This window comes from Miscanthus floridulus, chromosome 3, assembly GCF_019320115.1.
Source record: "Miscanthus floridulus cultivar M001 chromosome 3, ASM1932011v1, whole genome shotgun sequence".
NCBI lineage: Eukaryota > Viridiplantae > Streptophyta > Magnoliopsida > Poales > Poaceae > Miscanthus > Miscanthus floridulus.
Window position 1 is genome coordinate 76,839,093 of NC_089582.1, and position 15,423 is coordinate 76,854,515.

At 42.2% G+C, this 15,423-nt stretch overlaps 1 non-coding gene across 1 annotated transcript; it reads left to right on the forward strand.

Moving 5' to 3' along the window:
- Positions 1-1,876: 1,876 nt before the first annotated feature.
- Positions 1,877-1,986, forward strand: LOC136547712 (small nucleolar RNA R71). The gene has a single exon (XR_010781675.1). It is a non-coding gene; the product is annotated as a small nucleolar RNA R71 (small nucleolar RNA).
- Positions 1,987-15,423: the final 13,437 nt, after the last annotated feature.

Below are 15,423 nucleotides of genomic sequence, written 5' to 3' on the forward strand. Positions count from 1 at the left end.
CAACCAAGTCAACAAAGATTGGGATTGCACCAAAGAGAACATGGGAAGGTCCTTTTATCATCGCAAAAGTCATTGGACCAGGCACATACAAGCTCATAACTGAAGATGGAAAAGAAGTCAACAATACATGGCACATCAGTCAGCTACAGAGATTCTACACATAAAAACAAATCAAGAGAGAATATGTATACAAGACGCAAGAGATCAACGTTCATGATCAACAAAGATGCTGCAATGTATCATTATAACACATCAATATTCATGATCAATAAAGATGATTATCTCTCGACAAACATACGTCTCATGGCTCTATCTGAGTTGTCTCTTAAATGCAAAATGGCTGAAAATACGCCTGAGCATCCCGGCCGAGAGCAAAATAGCTGAAAAAATGCTTGAGCCCGCCGATGAGGGTAGCTAACAAGCTGACACCTGAAATAAAATGCAAAATGACTAAAAATACGCCTAAGCATCCCAGCCGAGAGCAAAATAGCTAAAAAAACGCTTGAGCCCCCCAATGAGGGTAGCTAACAAGCTGACACCCAAAATAAAATGCAAAATGGCTGAAAATACGCCTGAGCATCCCGGCCGAGAGCAAAATAGCTAAAAATGCTTGAGCCCGCCGATGAGGGTAGCTAACAAGGTGACACCCGAAATAAAATGCAAAATGGCTGAAAATACGCCTAAGCATCCCGGCCGAGAGCAAAATAGTTGAAAAGACACTTGAGCCCGCCGATGAGGGTAGCTAACAAGCCAACACCTAAAATAAAATGCAAAATGGTTGAAAAGACGCCTGAGCATCCTGGCCAAGAGCAAAATAGTTGAAAAGACACTTGAGCCCGCTGATGAGGGTAACTAACAAGCTAACACCCGAAATAAAATCAAAACGACTGAAACTAAGCCTGGGCATAGACTAGAGCAATATCAAAAGTAGGACCCTCCAGCTACTTGTACCAAATAGCAAGAGGCTCGAGGGCTACACTGGAAGATACCCAAGAATGTAAAGATCTACATATAACGAAGTTGTTTACAACATGACGGATCAAGAAAGGTCATCAACACAAAGATCTACATACAACGAGTTGTTTACAGGGCACAAGAGAAGCCTAGACAAGCACTCGACAGATCAAGAAAGGTCGTTAACACAAGTTGTTTACTTAAACAGAAAAGTACTCGACAAATCATCCGAGGGACAGGCAGGGCATTCAGGCAAAGAAGACATCAACAAAAAGGAACTTCATTCAAAAAAGAAGTATAATGTCATATTACAAGGCATGGGCATAAAAGTCAAATACATCAAGCCTCATCATCAGGAAAAGGGAGGATGATATTAAGATTATCTACTATCCTACTAGCTAAGTCTTCAACTTCAGGCTCCATCCTCTCAACAGCATCAATGTATTCTTGACTATTAGATTCCTCTGCTATCTTGGACAAAGGAACCGCTGGAGCAAGAACCCGGACTTGGGCCAGAACATTCTTGGTACACAGTTGAGCGCACCTCTTCACAAACTCTTGGAAACGAGTCAGAATTCGAGGAATCAACTGAGCCCAAGATTGCCCATCATCCGCTGGAGTTCGAAGAACGTCGGCTACTGAACGAAAGGATTTCCACAAAGCCTTCTAGTTTTCAGTAGCCGTCGCCAACCTGCCAGACAAGTCTTCAATGGTTTTCTGGGCCTACACAAGATCTCTATTAGCTCCATACCTAATCAACTTAGCAAGCGCAAGTTCCTCTTTGTCACAAGTAATTACCTCCTCAGCCTTGTTATGACTTGTGCAAACAAGAGTTTTCATTTCTTCAACACCCTCCGAGAGTTTCTGCTTTTCAACCCAGAGAGCTGGACGAAGCAGCAGACAACAAGTCAGCCAATTTTCCATCTCATGGTGTGGGCAGGCAAGGGTGTATTCTTGTAGACTCTCCAATGCCTCAGGGATGGTTTCGATGGAATTCTACTAGAAACTTGAAATTCCTCTCCGCGTGGCATTGGTTTTGCCAACAGGGAAGAATTTCACGAGGAACACTATGGAACACTTGTTCCATGTGCTAACAGCTTCCTTGTCCATGTAAAACCACTATTTTGCCTTCCCCACGAGGGAGAAAGGAAACAGATAGAGCCTGATGAAGTCTGGTGCAACATCCTTGATGACAATGGTGTTGCACAACTCAAGGAAGTGTTGAAGGTGGGCATTTGCGTCCTCACTAGGCAAACCATAGAAAGGGTTTGCCTGCACCATCGTGATCAGCCTAGGCCTGAGTTTAAAGTTTCCGTTGCCTGTGTTGACAGTGGGCCCAATGGGCATGTTGTCAACAGTGGGGACAGAGTACTCGTGGAGCAACTTTTGGGCCATAGCGGTAGTAGCAGATGGTGCGGGGGTGACTGGTTTGTTTGTCGGTGGATTGGCAGAAGAGGAAATGGTATGGGACCAGTTCTTCCTTAGGAGTGCCTCTAGATTTTCAGTGAAGTTCATTGACAAATCAAAACCAGTCCAACACTATCCTGTTTTCATCCACAATAGGAGAAAACAAGCAAAGTTATCCTATTATGAGCAATGGCTACTACACATGCATATTATCATGAACATGTTGTTTTAGATTCTTTTAAATAGTGCCATCCTCGGGCAACGGCGCCAAAAATGCATGTTGGCATTTCTTAGCGTCTTCACTAGGATTAGTGTTTCCTAGCAATGGCACCAGAAGTGCTGTGACGATATTTTTTAACACATGCAAAAATATTCTGCAAGCACACGGATATATCATTGTAGCATTTCACCCGGAAGTATTTGGGTATTGTTCATTTATATTTTCCCAAAGGAAGGCATGGAGTAAAAGTCTCTATTAGGGGTAAGGACAAGATAATATGACTACATAGTGGACCAAAGTTCATAACAAGGGTAATCCAAGATAGATATTGGATAGTGTGACACAAAAACTCAAGCCAATCTCAAGGATAAAGATAAAAGAAAAAATAAAGAATAAAAGAATATACCTAAACAGGAGCAGGCTTATCTTGTATAGCTATGCTAAGATGAGCATATCATACAAATACATGAATTTCTAAGGGGAGTGATCCTAAGTTAAGATAGCTTTGGTCAATATAAACTTACTTCGGGCACCGGCTTATGCTTGGTCTGCCAAGCGATACCGTTCTCTAGCTCTACGCCATATCCGAACATGGGGGATTACGAAGGACAGACAAGGCTGTCACCACCTACTACCTACCCCTCAACCAGAGGATACGAGGCAAACAAAGGTAACTTCTTGCATAGACACCACGTCTACGCTATTGGTTACTACTCTAGCGTTGGCCTGGAACATCCGTCTTTATTAGGAGTCCTCTACTAGAGCATCCACCTCGGGGACGGACGATGAACCCGCAAGAATATAATGACTAAAAGTAATCTTAAAGTAGAACTCACTACCTCAATCTAGGTCTTGGTCTAAACATGTATGTTGTATGAAAGATTAAGCACAAAATTTCATATGCTAAATGAATAACATAAGAACTTTGCTCTAATTTCATAACATAGCTATAGGCCCCATTCGGCTGGCTGAAAAACACTGTTCTGGCTGAATTGTTGTGAGAGAAAAATACTGTTCCAGCTGAAAAAAGAAGCCAAACAAGCTGGTTCTAAGGTAAGCCAAATGGGGCTATATTGATAAAATGAGAAGAAGAACATAAGGGAGCTCTTCATATTATTCATACCAAGTTTGCCCCTAGAAGTTCAAGCTCTCCAATGAAGCTTGCCTTGCTCAACAAAACTACTAAAAAGAGTAAAAGATACAAGTGGAGGGAGAGAGAGCTCAAGTGTGGTCTGTGTTTTGACGGTGAGCACTACCGCTGCTTTTATACTATTTTGTGGTCGATTTGGCCGAGGTAAAATAGGAAACTACTCAAAACCGACCCTAGGCATCATCAGTGCACCGCCTGGCGAAGATGGGCCCGAGAGGCGATGGTGGGGTGCGGGCACACCCCTGGTGTGGATGCACCAGGGCTGGCCCCCTTGCCACCGTCTTCGTGCTGTGGGCCTGGCTAGGCCTAGATCATCCCCATGTCAGTGCCTGCCTTGGATTTGCATGTTGGATGGGCCATCTTCTCGTTCTTTGGTGTATGATCTGCATTATGCTTTGTCTGATAGCGTATTTTGATTATTATTCCATTGTATTCATGTATGTGACCTGCAAAAATAATAATCCCGAATACAAGCGGAACTATGTCAATAGTAAAGGTATATATGTGTAAAAATATGTAGTTTCCTTCTTTTTAGATCATACTTGGCATTTGGATTTTGTCGATAAGAACCGCCAATAGGTATTGCTAGCTATTTATATCCAGGATCAACATGCCCTATAAGCTAAGGAGTCATGCCCTAGTTGGAGTCATGGTGCAATCCAGAGATAACCTTCCTTGAATAGGGTAGTCGTAGGCCTTCGGGCCTTTTCTGTTTGGAGTTGGTGATCGGCAATTCTAGTAGTCAGGATACCTAGGGGTATGGCATCAATAGAATGAATCTTGTTCATACTTTCATGCTTCCTCGGTCTATTATAAGTATGCTTTTTTTTGGTTGTCCTAACTAGTGGTGCTTCCATATACTATTTAAATTAAGCATGGTGCTTAGGTTAAATAGCCTACCTTAATCAAATAAGAGATGGTGTCAAATTTGATTATTGAACCAAAAACTAATTGTACAGAATTAGGTTGCACTTCTGGACTAACCCCTGTAGGAGAACTTCTAAATTTTGGTGGGTAAGTCAGGAGATCATTCTTAGAGACAAAGCAAGGCTTGAGGTACTCTCCAAAAGAATTTTGCACATCTTTTCCATAGCCTTGCTCAATCTATAAAGTTTTGATGAACAATAAGAGTACATCTTTTGAATGTTCTATGCTAATTAAAATACTAAAACCAACTTCTCTATACCATAGAAGATGACCTTTTTGCTATATGACAACAACATTTTTCTAGGAAATCCTTGTGCATCCCTTCTGGTAGATATTGTCCACTAATCCTTTGTAGAAAATCAAAAGAAGGATCAAGAAGGGATGGCAAAAATAAGTTTTCCAAATCCTCATCTCTAGGATTGGATTCAATGGTGTATCCAAATCTGATTCTCCATTGCCCTTTCCCTTTACTTTTTCTTCTTGGAACTTCATGCTTGAATCTTCAAAAACCCAACTTCTTTTCCCACACAAAACTTTGAGGAAAGCTTTCACAAAAATATTGTGAGTTTTTGGGTAACAAGGAGGGGTCATCTGACCCCAATGGCACCCACTTTGTGCACCACTTACATTTCTATGTCACAAATTTGATGAGGGGAGCACGGTGCAAGTTTGGTAATGATAGGGGGTGGAACCCTGGTCGACCGACCCCTAGCTTTGCCAAAACTTCTCATATTTTGTCCATGTGACCTTATGTAGCTTCAAAGGTGATTTGCACTCAAATTTGTGGGAGAAAGCAGGAAGAGGGGGGTCGGCCGACAACCCTATGACTCCTCCACTATGTCTCCCCTATGGCTACGAATGAGCATGCTGAATAACTCATTTTCATTGCACCAATTCTTTGGAGTTCCCTCTTGCTCTTGAGCCATCGTCCTCTCTCAAGTTTCAAGTGATTGTTTTTCTAGAGACTATAAAAGGAAAAGATCAAATTTTGGCATCTTCTAGTTTCCCTTTGCTAATCTTGATTTGACCTCACATGATTCATCAAGAATGTCTATGGTGGTTTCCAAACCCACAACATTGGTGTGTAGCATCAGCCATGACCCACAAGAACAACCAACTCAGACACTAACTGCTAGCGTTAATCCCTTGCTTCCAAGTTGTGTTTGCTCTCTCTTGTTGCAGGAATCATGATATACTCAAGTAGGTGTCCCAGAAGGCGCAACATGTGGCAAGCAAAAGTTTGTCAAGATATATGAAGAGCATCTCACAAGGCTCACAAAAGGGAGCATCATCTCATGACACCGAGAAGTGATGCTTGAGCTCAACCATGGTCATTGCAATTGAAGGTTCTGCTATATGCACCCAACTACATGTGCCATGACCAGATGCTTCATTGATTGATCATGGCTCTATTTTCTAAAGCTAGTGTCAGAACTTTAAAAATGGTGAACTAATGATGCTTTAAGCTCTGCTAAAAAGAATCTATGTTTCGCCTATAGCTTGCATGATAACTCTATGACACCGATTCTTATAGTGTCCTTAGCATTAGATAATGCATAGGGACACAAGAGGAATGAATGGCTTTGCCTTCTAGTGATTTTGTGTCCTTCATGATATAGATCCATTTTGGTTACTCATTCCTTGTCACTAGAGTTTCATGGTAGTTGTGCTTCCAAGTTATGCCTTGGTGCTCCTCGTACCCACACCTAGAATGTTGTTGACTAAAGAACACTTTATCCACACATGATTAAAATGGACTAAACTAGTATTTAATTATGTTTCACCATGGTTATACAACAAAACTCCCTCTCCCATGTGAGAGGTATTGGTTGTATAAATCATGAAGACTAACCTTTGACTTGGAGAATGTGGAAAGGTGTAGAAGTGTTCCAAGGTGCAGGTAAGGTGACAAGACTTGGGGAGGTTCCCTCCCCCACTAACCATGGCTACACAAGGACACTGAAAGGAGCAAGCTTGTGGGAGGAGCCCCTCCCCCACTAAGGTAAGTATTCTTTTGCCTTCACTTTTGTTTTATTGCATCTAAGGAAAATCTAAATAAAACAATAAAAAGATCTCCTGTTCACATGCTTCAAGAATGTCTCATCCTTCTTATCTTATCACCCATGGTACAAGAATGAACAAGGCACACAACATCAACCTCATCCTTTTCAATGTGCAACACCCATGCACTTGATCTCTGTCTTGTCTTTGTGACTAGAACACACTTCGAGTGAAGTGTGGGGGGTCAGTCGACCTCCCCAATTTCAACAAGTGAGAACTCGAGACATGCAACAGTGATGCCCACTAGAAAAGGTGTTGTCATGGAAAATTTGAGCCTGTTTGGCCACAAAAGGGCGTCGAACAATGTGCCAAAGTGGTCAATTGAGCTCAATTTTGGTACACATGCAGAAGACGGCAGATAGAGCAGCATACCATGTTCTGTTTTCTAAAAGCTCACAAAGGCACGTCGGCCGATGTGTCAAAGATGGCAAAATAGAAAATAGAAAACACTGAAAGACGCCTTTGGAGAGGGGACACACCTAGGAGGGCCAGATGCCTCCAGGTGGGGTAGGCTGACCCCACCATGGGGCCTTAGGCCCACCTGCCAGCCTCCACTACTGATGCTTCATTTTCGAACGTTGGTTTAACAATTCCTCTCCTCTTCTTGGTACATGTGTGAAATTTTGATATGCTTTTATGCAATCTAAAATTAACCAAAACCACACCTAGATTAAAATTTTGAAAGTGACATGTTTATGACATTGTTGCCATAGAAGCTTGCATAAAGTTTGTTCCATATACTTATACTTATGCTTGTGGGAAAATATCTTGATAGGAAAATCATATTGACTAAGTTGTTGTGAAGTGCGATATAGTTCTGGCTTGGAAATCCTATCTTTTCTATTCAAAGTGCTTGGAGATCTTGTTTTCTAATAAAAATGTCATAAAACCATAGTGTCACGTACTCCTCAATGTTGAGAAAATTCCTACCAAAGTCATATGATCTTACATGTTTAAAACCTTCTACATATGGTACTTATACTTGTGTTAAGTTTGGTCAAACCTTGTTGACCCTTGTTGAGAATTTTGTCATGTTCCTAAGATCAAGATAACGTACACGCCACTTATACATACTGCTTCTACACTGGAAGTATGCAAAAACATGCCTTTTATTTCCACCAAATAAATACTTCTAGGTTTTATAGTGTGGTCTCTCTCTAAGTTCATGTAAAAAGGGACATGGGCTATATGGATCTCTTTGGACCAATTGCCTATGTTAGCATCGACGGTAACAAATATGGTCTTATTATTGTTGATAATTATTCTCGCTTCATGTGGGCATTCTTTGTGTATGATAAGAGTGAAGTACAAGGGAAGGTGAAGACCTTCATTAGAAGAGCACAAAGGGAATTCATGCTACCAATCAAGAAAGTGCAAAGTGACAATGGCTCTGAATTCCGCAACACCAACATTGAAGAATTTCTTGATGGTGAGGGCATCAAGCATGAATTGTTGGCTCCATATACCCCTCAACAAAATGGTGTGGTTGAAAGGAAGAATTGGACTCTCATTGACATGGCAAGAACAATGCTTGATGAATACAAGACTCTGGACAACTATTGGGCCAAAGCAATCAACACCGCTTGCCATGCTATCAACCGCCTCTATCTTCACAAGTGCTACAAGAAGACTTCATACGAGCTTCTAACCAGTAACAAACCCAGGGTGTCATACTTTAGAGTGTTTGGGTGCAAATGTTTCATTCTTAACAAGAAGCCCCAAAGCTCTAAGTTTGCACCTAAGATTGATGAAGGATTTCTTCTTGGTTATTGTCCGAACGAGCATGCCTATCGGGCTTTCAATAAATCCACTAGAAGAATTGAAATCATGGTAGACATGATGTTTGATGAATCTTATGGCTCTCAAGTGAAGCAAGTTGATCTAGATGTTGTAGGTAAATAAGATCCACCTTGTGAAGCAATCAAGTGATTGGCCATAGGTGATGTGAGACTAGTTGAAGCTACTAAAGAAGAAGATCAACCACTCCAAGCTTCAACACCACTCCAAAGGCTAGCTACTACCTCAGGTCTTGTGAGCACATAGGACACAGAGGCTTCGCTCCAAGATGTGGAGGCTCCGACGCCCGGAGGCTCCAAGGCCCGGAGGTTCCATGCCAGAACACGGAGGCTCCGAGGTCTAGGGCAAAAATTAGCAAGAGGATGAATCAATTTGTAATGATGAGCCTCAAGCTAATGATGGTGATGACATCCAACTCCTACATCAACCTTGAAATAGGCCATCTCATCCAAGAGTTCATCAAAGTATACAATAGGACCATCCCATTGATAACATTCTTGGGAGTATAAGAAAGGGGGTAACAACTTGATCTCGTCTGGCAAATTTTTGCCAAATTTACTCGTTTGTTTCCTCCTTGGAACCACTTAAGGTAGTTGCAGCTCTCAAAGATCCGGATTGGGTGATGGCTATGCAAGAGGAGTTGAACAACTTTGAGAGAAATCAAGTGTGGGAGTTGGTGGAAAGACCTAAGACTAATGTGATTGGCACCAAATGGGTCTTCCGAAACAAGCAAGATGAACATGGTGTGGTGACAAGGAATAGGGCAAGATTGGTTGCTCAAGGTTTCACTCATGTTGAAGGACTAGACTTTGAAGAGACATTTGCACTGGTGGCAAGAATTGAAGCAGTCTGAATGCTTCTAGCTTTTGTTGTCCATCAAGATTTCAAGCTTTTATCAAATGATGTTAAGAGTGCCTTTCTCAATGGTCCACTCTCCGAGCTAGTCTATGTGGAGCAACCACCAAGGTTTGAGGACCCTAAGTACATTCACCATTTGTACAAACTCCATAAGGCGCTCTATGGGCTTAAGCAAGCACCAAGAGCATGGTATGAATGCCTTAGGGATTTCTTGCTTAGGCAAGGCTTTGAAATAGGCAAAGTTGATGCTACTCTCTTCACAAGAAAGATTAAGAATGATATATTTGTTTGCTAAATTTATGTCGATGACATAATATTTGGTAGTACTAATCAAACTTTTTATGAAGAAATTAGTAGGATTATGACAAAGGTTTGAGATGTCTATGATGGGTCAATTGATGTTCTTCCTCGAATTTCAAATCAAGCAATTGAAGGAAGGGACGTTTATATGTCAAACAAAGTACACAAGAGATATACTCAAGAAGTTTGACATGGTGAATGCCAAGCCATCAAGACACCTATGCCAACAAATGGGCACTTGGACTTAAATGAAGATGGAAAAGCCATTGATCAAAAGGTATATTGTTCCATGATCCGTTTCCTACTTTATCTATGTGTATCTAGGCCAGATATTATGCCTAGCATGTGCATGTGTGCTAGATTTTAAGCTAACCCAAAAGAGTGTCATCTTATGGCCATTAAGAGTATCTTGAGATATTTAGTACACACTTCTCACTTTGGCTTGTGGTATCCTAAGGGCTCCAATTTAAATCTACTTGGGTATTCAGATTCCAATTACGCCAGTTACAAAGTAGAAAGAAAAAGTACATCAGGGACATGTCAATTCCTTAGATGGTCCCAAGTGTCTTGGAGTTCTAAGAAGCAAAATTTTGTAGCCCTTTCCACCACTGAAGCCGAGCATGTGGTGGCCGATGCATGCTATGCCCAACTACTTTGGATGAAGAAAACCCTCAATGATTATGGATGTTGGTTTACCCATATCCCACTTTTGTGTGACAATGAAAGTGCCATAAAGCTTGCAAACAATCCTATAAGCCACTCAAGAACTAAGCACAAAGACATCCGTCATCATTTCTTGAGAGACCACAAAACCAAAAGGAGATATCGCAATTCACTATGTGAGCACCGAAAAGCAACTAGCCGATATCTTCACAAAGCCTCCCGATGAGTCAAGGTTTTGTGCTTTGAGGAGGGAACTAAATATACTTGACTCCCATAACATGGTTTGAAATCTTGCACGCCTTTGTTATTTCCTATTTCAACTAGTTAGGTTTGCAAAATATTTATAAGTGCTTCAAAATGTTGGTTCTTATGTCCAATCTTGTCTCTAGTGGCAATTTTTATGTATTGATTGATTTGTTGGCTAGCTACAAGAGACAATAAGTCCATGACCATAATCAAAACACTTAGAAATGAATTGGAATACAAACCAAGTCTCTGCTCAGTGTCAGATCACGGAGGCTCCGTGGCTTAGCACGGAGGCTCCGCGCCCTAATAGTATAGTTAGGGTTTGGGTAAAAATAAAAAATGTTTTCATCTTTCCCTTTTTACCCCTCCTAATAACTATCCTGACTTACTAGGATCCCTTTCAACCACGCCATGCCACGCTACTCTCGCTCTCCTCGTGTGCGCGCTCACCATCGCCATCGTGGCTATTGTACCATTGCTCCTGCCATTGCCCCTAATTGCCCCACTCCCCTATGACACATGAGCAGACATGGTGGTGGTGCCAAAGGCCAGGACTTAAGGGGAGTTCAGGGAGGAGGAAGGAGTCACCATCGATGCCATTTTAAAGGAGCAGTCCCCACCGGCCAAATCCTTGTCTCCTCGGCTACGCTCATAGTAGAGGAGCAGTCCTTGAGGCCATCCATGATCTTCAACATCTTTCCCTTCTCTGGTTTCTTGCATCCAAGGTGAAACCATATATTCATCATGCATTCAAATTTGGATCATCTTTTCTGTCGAATCCTTGTGTAGATGTGTTTCTATTTGTTCTCTAGTGCTAGATCTGATAGTGCATAGCATCAGATTTGAGTAGAAGGTTGAATTAGATTTAGGGTGTGATTCACCAGAGCACAGAGGCTTCACCGTCTAGAAGGATCGATGGCCTCGATTTGATTCAAAACTCTACTCAAATCTTGTGTAATTGTTAGTATAAATTAATGCACATAGAATAATCCACAAGCGCATGGATATTATACCGATGTAGCACTTCACCGAGAGTAACCTAGTTTTATATCAAACCCAAAGAAACATGTGTGAGAATAACTAAGTCTATCTTAACCCAACTTCACAATCAAGGCTAGATAATAGGAGCATAGAGGAGACTGCTAAGGTCTTCTAGTTCTAACCTCGGTAAGCATTGTCTTCTATTGTTCAATTCTAGGGATATTACTAGAGAAAACATACGTAGAGTATGTTTCCTATAGTAACAAGGTCCTGCTAGGCCTACTAACAGGAGGTGGACTACAAAGAATTCAACGAGGCTATAAGAGTCACCCTAGTGAGGTACCACCGATCCAAAAAATAGGGTACATCTACGAGTAATCGAGTCTAAGCACCATGCTTATAGTACGAATACTACTTTAACCTAGGAGCTATAAGGATTAAAGTACTCAAAAGAGAGTTGCAAACCTGAAGAACAATATGAACAAGTTGCTTACTTGAATTAGAAGTCGATTACCAGAGAAATCTTAGAAGCAAGCTCATGAAGAACTTGATTCTGCCAAGGTACAAGCCATAGAGAGAGCACCAAAAAGTTGGGACTCCTCCAAAACTCTTCCCTCTCACTCTATCTCTCTATCTCTAATACAAGACTAGATCCTATTGAGGACTAATCTTCTCTTAATTGCTAGCTCTAATCCTGGTGGAAATATTAGGCTCTCAGGATCAAATGCCTTCTTCTTAGAGCAAGGGTGCAGGCAGGTATATCTAGGCCAGAGCATCAATCCTGAGCCCTCGGATCAAACTGACTTGAATAAACAGTGGAGATGCAATCCTTAATGCAGTGGAGAACCGACGTAACAACACAAAGGCTGATAGGGGGCCCATAGGTCGACCATCCTATAGGTGGGGCCGCCTAGCCCCGCATGGCAGTGGCTCAGGGTATGCATTTGTGGAAAGCCTCCTGGAGTCTTCCCATGTTGTTTACACGATGGAATTCCGTAATTTCCATTGATGAATAGGCCCTCCTTGGCGGTTTTTTGATTAAATCCTGCTGGAAACACAGATTCACCAAAACTCATGGAATTTATCAGTTTAAACCCCTAAGTCTACATTGGTGATCCATTTTAGCCATTTATGCAAGTTATATTGATGGTTTGTGATGAATGTTAACTACTGTCAACAAGCTCCCCCACACTTAGGCTTTTACTCGTCCTCGATAAAAGGATGGATTACTTAAGACATAACCTTAGGACAGGTCATCAACATAAAACTATTCCTAGTCATTCATGCTCTTCAGGATTCGAAGTGTCTACCATGAAACTTTGGGCGGTTGAAGATTGGAACAACTTGAAACAGATCACCATCTTCCTTCAATCATGTCAATTGGAGAAACATTTTAGATTTTTTTTAAAACAAAATATAGCTTACCTTCTCCTTTTGTAGGACTCTCAAATCACTCATTATATGTGGTATTTTTGGATCCTCAACAAGGCATTGATGTTCTTGCCCTATTTTTACCTACTTCTAAAAGCTTATGTGGAGCTCAAGTAGGGATAAATATGAGAACATACTTGCATTGCATATATTGTAAAGTCAAAACAAAGATCCAAGGAGAAAAATGTCATACTCTTAGATCAATATGTGCATGTGTGTGGATATGTATATGGTGGCTATCCTAATTCTACTGTGCTCCTTGAAACCTGTCTCTCTTGTTTGAAACTTGAAAACACTTTTGCAAGTAAACATAGACTATCTTATTCGTCTCTCCTTTTTTTTAGGCGGGCATCTGAGTACCTATTGTTTTAGATATCTCGGACACTTGACCATTTTTTCCAATACTTTTTCTTCTCTTCTTTTTTATGAATAACTTTTTGCGTAGCCCATGCCTCTTTTTCTGCAATGGAAACTTTTCAAGAGAGACATTTATAAGAACTTGGAGCATTTATCCTAACAATCATATTTTTGTATCTATTCCCAATATAGAAGTAGAACATTTTTGGGTGGATGGAAAACATGTTTTTGTGTACTCCCAGTGTAGGAGCAACTGATATAAGTGGAGTGTATGTGATCTTGATCTTGAGAGCATGATAAGTTTCTCAACAAGGGTCACAAGGTTTGACCAAACTCAACACAATGACAAGTAGTATGTGTAGAAGGTTTCCTAGTGTCGACAGAATATCGTCGGTAGTCCACCGAGGTGTATCACGCGATGGTAGATTGATCGGTAAAGGAGCGTGTAATCAAGAACAAGAAGGCAATAGAGACACACGAGTTATATAGGTTCAGGCCGTCAGTATGACGTAATACCTTACTCCTATGGTCTGTTGGTTTGTATTAGCTATCGTATGATTTGCTGTGATGTTGTAGGGGGTCCCTGCCCGCCTTATATAGTCCGGGGGGCAAGGTTACAAGTTGGTTAGATCTAAGAGATAACCGGAAAGTAATAACAGATTACAAGAAACATGGGATCGTACATATCCTATCAGATCACGTAACATCTTCCGGATATCCTCCCCATGCCTTGCGGGAGGCGCCGAGCAGAATCGTGCCCTGCAAGGCTCCTTCTCGTGGGCTGGACCGCCCCTAGAGGCGTAGCCCATGTGGCCTACCATGGGTATCCGGGGTCATACCCCCCACAGCTATTCCCCGAGCGCCTTGTACCCATTGAGCAACGCTGTCTTGAACTTTTCCGAGCAGGTGCGAACAAAAACCGAGCTGTCCAAATCATGGTCCGACCACCATAATGAATCGGTGAGCAGTTGTGAGCAGCTGCCGAGCAGCGTGCACCATCGCCGACCAGTGTGTTCCAAGCATGGCTTGACATAAGGGTGTAAGGAGCTCAATTTCAGAATTGAAAATTCCTGCACGGTAAAATGAAGTGTGCCCACTTAGAGTCCGACCACAAGGTTAAAGATACCTTGGTTTAACTTTTAGAGGCTCGGAGTCTTTCAGAAGAAACAAACACATTCACCGCAAGGTGAAGTGTGCCCACTTAGTCCCCGAGCCTAATAGTAGGTGACGTAGTCACGTGGTGCCAGGCTTAGAAAATATTAAACCAGCCGAGTAGGTAATCAGTCCCTGAGCGTAGCCTCGAGATGAAAAACAGACACATTCACCGCAAGGTGAAGTGTGCCCACTTAGTCCCCGAGCCTGACAGTAGGTGACGTAGTCATGTGGTGCCAGGCTCAGAAAAAAGTAATCCACCTGAGCAAGTAGCCAGTCCCCATGTGTCGGGCGTAGATATCGGATAAATCAAACCATGGAGAAAAATCGGAGTAATGGCTGTGCAGCATCGGGTACTGAGCCTCATTAAATTGCGGAGAAATTGGTGAATATTTGGCGGCGATAAATGAGCGATGTGGGCTACTGTTACGTGATAGCCCAATTTGTAGCCCATTAAACCACATTGGTGGATTCAAAGTAGCGCTAATAGCGGGAACGGTTTCCCAAAAACCCTCAGACGTAATGAAAACTGGAGGAAGTGCTTTATAACCGCGTCGCCACATACATCGCCTCCTACCTCACTCAATTTGCCTTTCTTCCTTCCTTCACAATCCCTATGCTCCACATTCTGCACCATCGTGAGCACTCGCCTCCAACCCAGTTCCAATCCAGAGAGAATGGCGCCGAAAAAAGGAGCCGCAAAGCCGAGGAAGGTGGCCACCGAAGCTAGCCACGATGAGGAGTGGGTGCCGTCGAAGACGGGGGCAACGGATCTCAATAGGATGGTGGCGGCGGGCGTTCTCCCAGACCACCTCACTACTAGATGGCGGTCGGCTAGTGGTGAGCCCTTCCCAACACCTCATACTGATGAGGCTGTAGTATTTGAAGATTATTTCTGGCGAGGATTAGGGTTTCCTAT